This window comes from Drosophila albomicans, unplaced genomic scaffold (assembly GCF_009650485.2).
Source record: "Drosophila albomicans strain 15112-1751.03 unplaced genomic scaffold, ASM965048v2 utg000217l_pilon, whole genome shotgun sequence".
Taxonomy (NCBI): domain Eukaryota; kingdom Metazoa; phylum Arthropoda; class Insecta; order Diptera; family Drosophilidae; genus Drosophila; species Drosophila albomicans.
Genome location: NW_026263562.1, coordinates 24,030 through 30,709, shown reverse-complemented (window position 1 = coordinate 30,709; position 6,680 = coordinate 24,030). Strand labels below are relative to the sequence as shown.

Below are 6,680 nucleotides of genomic sequence, written 5' to 3'. Positions count from 1 at the left end.
TTGCAGAACGACAAACCACGCCCACAAAACCCACATGAAACGCCTCCAAGCGGACAATTCAACAACATCAGCCCAAGCAAACACTCACTGGGAAAACCTCACTGGAAAACAATAAAAACCTTCAGTGAATTGTACGTGGCAGCAGCAGCAATGCCCGTACTCAGATTCCAGCTTGACAAATACTTACCCAAAAGCCAATAAACAAAACAGTAAAAAGCAACAACCACTCCAAACAGCAACATAAAACAGTTCCAATACATCACCAGCAGCACAAGCACACCCAACAGGCCACAGGCATGATGCAACAAAAACAACAAAGTACAACAAATGGCAACTCAAAAAAGGGCTTCCAACAGTCACTTACAAGATTGCGCACGGGCGCGCAACTCGTAAGCCTGGCCATAAAAAAAAACACGAAATCCTGCACAAAGGCACCTTTAAAAAGTTCCAACAAAAGCTGCGCCTCGAGCAAAAGCAATTTCCAGTTGTTGATCCTACATGTGCAACAAATCCACAGCCAACATCACCTGCCACCGTTGCCAACTCGCCAGAAACGAAAAAATGGACTTCGCAAACAGCTCTATTTCAAAAATCATTGAACAAAACACAATGATGTGCAGAAAGATGGAAAAAAGAATCGATTATTTGTTCAATATTATATCCGATTTTATTTCAATGCACAAAGGAAACAAAATCGCTCAACAAATACAAAACATCACCAGTACAGCTCCAGGTCTCAGATGAAAGTGCAGACATCTCTATGGAGCTGCAAAATCTTTCTAGACGATTTCAAACACAATATGAGTAGGCGCGCAATCCAGAAAGAAGATATCCAAATCCAGCCCCAACCAATCGCACAATTGCATCTCGTACTGGCAACCAGAATGGGCGGGACTCTTTAAAATCGCATTCTGGAATGCCAGCGACGCTCAGCAACAAAATGAAACAAAAGAAGCCATGCATGAAAAGAAAAGAAAACCACATTAAGATGATAATCAATACTACAACTACAGCCAATCCAATTACCTTAAAAAGTGTCAGAAATCCAAGACGTATGCTGCAATCAATCCATAATCGCACAGAAAATGTGGCACTGCCACTCTCGTATGCGCGGTTATTAGCACCCAATACTCCAGCCATCCAAAGAGCATCTCTCCAGTCATCTCCGATTGTCCTGTTACCTGCAAATAAAAAGAAAAAAAAGATATCGTTTTATTGCGCCTATTTAATGCGCACTCGTAACTAGATGCTCTCACATTTTGGCTATAGATGGAGCAACACACTTCTCGCTTGACAACAAAAAAGGCCATCGGCAATTGATTCCGCGATTCACTCTGAAACAAAAAAACAGACAAGTTAAATCTCGCTCAATAATTAAATCTCCATTACAGACCACAAACAAAACTGACGCATCTACACTGTCCCACGAAGCACTTGTGGTACAGTGCCCAGCTCACCAACACAGACGGCGACCTAGAACATAAACAACAACGTCAAAATGCAGCCACTCCCAAGATACACACATTATACTTACGATGCTCACCGCACGCACCACTCCACGCAGCAACTAACCTGGGGCAGATGACTTGCTGCCTCACAAATCCACCAACGGGCAAGTGCAGCACGCTTGCTCACTCTCAGATACGGCGACCTAGAAGAAAAGAACGACAACGTTAGCGAATACAGCCTACACACAAGATGCAAATGACGTACTCACAATATCACCACAAGCACCACCACATGCAGCAACTTACCTGGGGGCAGAAGATTCACTGCCTCACACATCACGATGTCACCACACACGCCACTACACGCAGCCAGATGACTTGCTGCCTCACACTATCACCTACGGGCAAGTGCAATATGCTTGCATTGTTCATTCAACAATGCAAGCACAGACGATGCTCCAATCCGGCGCAGATCCTGGACGAGACAAGCGGGGCAGCTGCGCGAGGGCTCCGTGTCTGCCATGATGATAAAAAAGCTGTAAAAACAACATTTATTTTAACTTTTATAATTAAAATTTTGCATAAGCGTTGTTTGTTTACCTTTTCCAAACGTAGTGTTACCAGAAATTGTTACTAAATAATTCCATGTTCAATCTAGTATATTCTATCGTTGCCACTCAAATAATGTCACCACGTAATTGTCATTTCTACTTATGTTACCAATATGTGAACGAGTTTTAAAACAAAAAATATTTATTCTAATTTTTGTAACTAAAAATTGTATAAGGATTACATTGTTTTTACCTCTTCCAAATGTATTGTATGTATGCAGCCAGAATTTGGTAACTCAATATTTATGTTAACTCCAGTATTTTATAACAAGCAAGCGTTGCCACTACATTTTAACATTGCTCACTGTTAAGTTTGCCCGCCAATGTACAATATTCAAATAATTCCTAGAAGTTGCAGAAAAATTGTAATATAAAAAGGAAAAAATAAAAATAAACCTTCAGTCTGCGTGCTGAAGGGACAGTATTACCATTAAAAAAAATCAGTGTCAGTGCAAGTTAATAAAATGTCTACTGGACGCGAAGATTCCTTCAATGGATCTCGTCCTCCATCCGGCTCTGATTACTATCATGACCAGTGCTACATCTCGCCAAGCGGCACCACAGACAACGAAGCCAAAAAATCAGCTTCTGCCGCCTGAGCCACGCCCCGCCAACAACAACAACAACAATAAGATGACCCCAGAGCAAGAAGACACCACCAAGTCGAGGGATGACGCAGCTCCAAAAATCATGGATCGCCGCAAATGACACCCCCCTCCATGCAGACTCCAAATCCGCCAAGCCACGGACGACGGCCAATAAGGTAAAACCATATATACCTATTAAGACATCTGCTCCAAAAGGAGACAAACATACGATGCCGCTCTCCGCAGCGCATGCCCAAAAAAGGATCGCCAGCACAAAAAGGGCGCACTTTTCTGGCATAGCAACAGCATCATCAACTTCTCTAAAATACAAGGCACCAAAAATCAGGGAATATGCAAGAAAAGAAAACTTAACTGCGCATATTTCCCCGCCACTCCTTCGCAGCAAGGCTGCCGCTGCTATTAATGCAAAAACAAACACAGATAAATCGAACACGAACACACTCACACTTTTGCAAACAGACCAGCACCAGACTAACGCAATCACTCACGAACACACACAAAGTAAAATTTCCCCTTCTGCCGACAACAAAACAGCCAATGCAAATACTGTAATGCCGAACGACTGCAAGGACAGAAAGCGCTTGCTGTCTCTGTCTCTCACGATAGCGCGCAGAGAGAAAGCGGCAATAGCAGAGAGAGTCTCTGTGCACACCAATACATGCGCAGCTGAATCTGACGAACGCAATTCTGCCAAGCAGCAACGCATAAATGAGCATGACAGCAATACCAAAGCAATAACTATCAGCTCTCCTGAGTCTGCCACTACGCTGGAAAATAACGCTATGCCCCGCCCCCCTCTTCGATTGCAACCATTAAGATGACTCCGTCTCCTGCGAAAAGCAGCCCATGCAATACGAAGATTGTCAAAAATTGGCTCACCAGCGTTCCCCCTCTGCTCCTTGAGCTGCCATTTCCCAATAAAAACTATAAACAACCCACCAAAATGGACAACAATCTCCATACAAAAGGAAAAACAATGACATGGAACATGATACTGACGACAGCATAGACTTTCCACAAATCACAACACCAGATTTTAAAAGCAACTTCGCTAAAAGATTCCTTAAAGCAAGCATGCGACAAGTCGACCAGCATTACAGTGAGCCACACATGCAACAAATACAATGCGATGAGATACATCAGCAACAGCAAACAAATCATAAAATCCCTCCAATAATACTACCATTCGTCCTGAAATCATGCCCCTGATGGAAAAAACTCCAACAAAGACGAGTTGGTAATTTTTAAAACAAAGACAACTGCAGGCAGCGGACTCCGTATCATATGCCAAGACTTATCAACATATAAGTCTGCATTGAAGGTACTTGAAGAAGACGGTAGTCAGCATCATACTCACCAACCCCGCAGCGAAAGGGGGTTTCGAATAATAATTCGACAACTTCACCACTCCACTCCGTGTGAATGGTTGACAACGAAGCTACTTGAGGCGGGCTTCAATACTCGTTATTTACGAGTATTAAAACACCGAGTCACGCAAAACCCATTAAATATATTTGAAGTGGAGATTGACACGGCTGCCGACGGCAGCCACGAGCGAATTCTGGACATGAAAGAATTGGGTAACCAATCAATAGTCGTCGAGAAGCAAGCCAAGTCCCGCGATCCAGCACAGTGCCACCGGTGTCAAGCCTATGGACACACCAAAAATTATTGCCGACGCCCTTTCAAATGTATGAAATGCGCAGGCGCGCACGCCACCCCACTGCCTGCACCAAACTGAGGCAAACAGCTCCCAAATGCATCAACTGCGATGGAACACACATCAGCAGTTACAAAGGTTGCCCAGCTTTCAAGGAAGCACGGCAAAAGATGACGGCCTACCGAGTCAACACAGAGCAGAAACAACAGCCAATTTTGCAGAACGACAAACCACGCCCACAAAACCCACATGAACCGCCTCCAAGGCGACAATTCAACACATCAGCCCAAGCAAACACTCACTGGAAAACCTCACTGGAAAACAATAAAACCTTCAGTGAAGTTGTACGTGGCAGCAGCAGCAATGCCCGTACTCAGATTCCAGCTGACAAATACTTACCAAAAGCCAATAAACAAAACAGTAAAAAGCAACAACCACTCCAACAGCAACATAAACAGTTCCAATACATCACCAGCAGCAAGCACACCCAACAGGCCACAGCATGATGCAACAAAAACAACAAAGTACAACAAATGGCAACTCAAAAAAGGCTCCAACAGTCACTTACAAGATTGCGCACGGGCGCGCAACTCGTAAGCCTGGCCATAAAAAAACACGAAATCCTGCACAAAGGCACCTTAAAAAGTTCCAACAAAAGCTGCGCCTCGAGCAAAAGCAATTTCCAGTTGTTGATCCTACATGTGCAACAAATCCACAGCCAACATCACCTGCCACCGTTGCCAACTCGCCAGAAACGAAAAAAATGGACTTCGCAAACAGCTCTATTTCAAAAATCATTGAACAAAACACAATGATGTGCAGAAAGATGGAAAAAAGAAATCGATTATTTGTTCAATATTATATCCGATTTTATTTCAATGCACAAAGGAAACAAAAATCGCTCAACAAATACAAACATCACCAGTACAGCTCCAGGTCTCAGATGAAAGTGCAGACATCTCTATGGAGCTGCAAAATCTTCTAGACGATTTCAAAACACAATATGAGTAGGCGCAATCCAGAAAGAAGATATCCAAATCCAGCCCCAACCAATCGCACAATTGCATCTCGTACTGGCAACCAGAATGGCGACTCTTTTAAAATCGCATTCTGGAATGCCAGCGACGCTCAGCAACAAAATGAAACAAAAGAAGCCATGCATGAAAAGAAAAAGAAAACCACATTAAGATGATAATCAATACTACAACTACAGCCAATCCAATTACCTTTAAAAGTGTCAGAATCCAAGACGTATGCTGCAATCAATCCATAATCGCACAGAAAATGTGGCACTGCCACTCTCGTATGCGCGGTTATTAGCACCCAATACTCCAGCCATCCAAAGAAGCATCTCTCCAGTCATCTCCGATTGTCCTGTTACCTGCAAATAAAAAGAAAAAAAAGATATCGTTTTATTGCGCCTATTTAATGCGCACTCGTAACTAGATGCTCTCACATTTTGGCTATAGATGGAGCAACACACTTCTCGCTTGACAACAAAAAAGGCCATCGGCAATTGATTCCGCGATTCACTCTGAAACAAAAAACAGACAAGTTAAATCTCGCTCAATAATTAAATCTCCATTACAGACCACAAACAAAACTGACGCATCTACACTGTCCCACGAAGCACTTGTGGTACAGTGCCCAGCTCACCAACACAGACGGCGACCTAGAACATAAACAACAACGTCAAAATGCAGCCACTCCCAAGATACACACATTATACTTACGATGCTCACCGCACGCACCACTCCACGCAGCAACTAACCTGGGGGCAGATGACTTGCTGCCCTCACAAATCCACCAACGGGCAAGTGCAGCACGCTTGCTCACTCTCAGATACGGCGACCTAGAAGAAAAGAACGACAACGTTAGCGAATACAGCCTACACACAAGATGCAAATGACGTACTCACAATATCACCACAAGCACCACCACATGCAGCAACTTACCTGGGGGCAGAAGATTCACTGCCTCACACATCACGATGTCACCACACACGCCACTACACGCAGCCAGATGACTTGCTGCCTCACACTATCACCTACGGGCAAGTGCAATATGCTTGCATTGTTCATTCAACAATGCAAGCACAGACGATGCTCCAATCCGGCGCAGATCCTGGACGAGACAAGCGGGGCAGCTGCGCGAGGGCTCCGTGTCTGCCATGATGATAAAAAAGCTGTAAAAACAACATTTATTTTAACTTTTATAATTAAAATTTTGCATAAGCGTTGTTTGTTTACCTTTTCCAAACGTAGTGTTACCAGAAATTGTTACTAAATAATTCCATGTTCAATCTAGTATATTCTATCGTTGCCACTCAAATAATGTCACCACGTAATTGTCA

The 6,680-nt window shown here is 43.6% G+C and overlaps 1 long non-coding RNA gene across 15 annotated transcripts; it reads right to left on the bottom strand.

The window, feature by feature from the left end:
* Nucleotides 1-1,147: 1,147 nt before the first annotated feature.
* On the bottom strand, nt 1,148-6,680 carry LOC117577472 (uncharacterized). 15 transcript variants are annotated; one of them, XR_007955575.1, is made up of 5 exons: nt 6,246-6,680; nt 1,535-1,651; nt 1,394-1,473; nt 1,257-1,334; nt 1,148-1,181 (listed from the first exon to the last, which is right to left on the bottom strand). It is a non-coding gene; the product is annotated as an uncharacterized LOC117577472 (long non-coding RNA). The 15 variants fall into 15 exon arrangements; XR_007955573.1 differs by having other exon boundaries at nt 1,535-1,984; nt 6,577-6,680; XR_007955577.1 differs by having other exon boundaries at nt 6,283-6,676.